Below are 1,793 nucleotides of genomic sequence, written 5' to 3' on the forward strand. Positions count from 1 at the left end.
GAATGAAACAGTTTGTTATTTTTTGTTCTATCACTGGCCAGAATGGCAAGATAAATAAAGGTCTATTATTCCTCGTCCACAAATATCCAAATTTTGATGCCTAATACTCCATAGATAGTTCGAATTGTATAGGAACAATGATCAATTTTAGCGCGAATTGTTTGTAGGGGAACCCTGCCCTCTCTGATCCATTCGACACGTGCAATTTCTTTTCCGTCAATCCGCCCTGCAATTTGTACTTGCATTCCTTTTGTATCCGTTTGTTCAGCTAATTCAATAGCCTTTTTCATTGCCTTTCGAAACGAAACTCTATTTTTTAATTGTAAAGCTATATATTCCGCAAGAATATTAGGTTGCCCATAAGGGTTTTTCAACTCTTGTGATAGCAATGTTGAGTCTTCGGTTCACAGAATGAAATTCTTTTTCTACATTCATCTGTAATTCTTCGATTCCTCGTGTTTGGCCCTCTATTAATAAATTTGGAAATCCAATATAGATTATGACCTGGATCAAATCAATTCTTTTTTTAATTCCTATACGAGCGATTCCTTCGAAACCCGAGGATATTCTCCTATTTTTTTGTACATAGTTCTTGATACAATTCCGTATTTTTTTCATCTTCCTGTAAACCCACAGAATAATTTTTGGTTGTGCGAACCAAAAGGAATGATGACGTTGGGTTGTACCAAGTCTGAAACCAAGTGGATTTATTTTTTGTCCCATATTTTCCTATTATATTTTCTTTCCATCCATATATGTTATTTTACTATGTTTACTATGATGAATCTAAATCCTAGATTCATCTAAAAATAATTTAGATTTATCCTTTAATACAATTGTTATATGACAAGTAGGTCTTTTTATCGGATAACTACGTCCTCGAGCTCGAGGTCTTAATTTTTTCACAATGGTACTCCTATTAACTTTGGCTTCACTAATGAATGAATCAGCTTCGTTCAAACCCATATTATGACTAGCATTTGCTGCTGCAGAATAAACCAATTTTAAAATGGGATAAGATGCTCGATAAGGCATGAGTTCCAGTATCATAAGTGTTTCTTCATAGGAACGTCCGCGAATCTGATCAATTACTCTTCGCGCTTTGAAAACAGACATACTACATATATGTTGAGCTAAAATTTTTACTTCTTTACCCGAACTCGAGTTCTTTGTCATAAGGTTATCCTATCCCCCTGAATGATAAACACTTGTTTTACTTTCAGTTTTTTTTTCACAAAAAAAAGAATTTGGCTTTTATTTCAATTTCCATTTTTTTTATCTTAAATTTTTATTTTAATATTAAAATGAACTTTCAATTAACTTAACGACGAGATTTATTATCGTTTCTTGCATGTCTCGCAAAAGTAAAAGTAGGCGCGAATTCTCCCAATTTGTGACCTACCATACGATCTGTTATATAAATAGGTAAATGTTCCTTTCCATTATGAATAGCGATTGTATGGCCAATCATTGTGGGTATAATGGTAGATGCCCGAGACCAAGTTACTATTATTTCTTTCTCCTCCCTCATGTTGAGTTTTTCCATTTTTTCCGATAAATGGTTAGCTACAAAAGGGTTTTTTTTTAGCGAACGTGTCATGTCACAGTGTATTACTCCTTTTTTTTACATTTTTTATTTTAAAGATTGGCATTCTATGTCCAATATCTCGATCTAAGTTAAGTATGGAGGTAAGAATAAATACAATAATGATGAATGGAAAAAAGATAAAATCCTTTAGCTAGAAAAGGGGGCGGATGTAGCCAAGTGGATCAAGGCAGTGGATTGTGAATCC

Source organism: Musa acuminata, unplaced genomic scaffold, assembly GCF_036884655.1.
Source record: "Musa acuminata AAA Group cultivar baxijiao unplaced genomic scaffold, Cavendish_Baxijiao_AAA HiC_scaffold_952, whole genome shotgun sequence".
Taxonomy (NCBI): domain Eukaryota; kingdom Viridiplantae; phylum Streptophyta; class Magnoliopsida; order Zingiberales; family Musaceae; genus Musa; species Musa acuminata.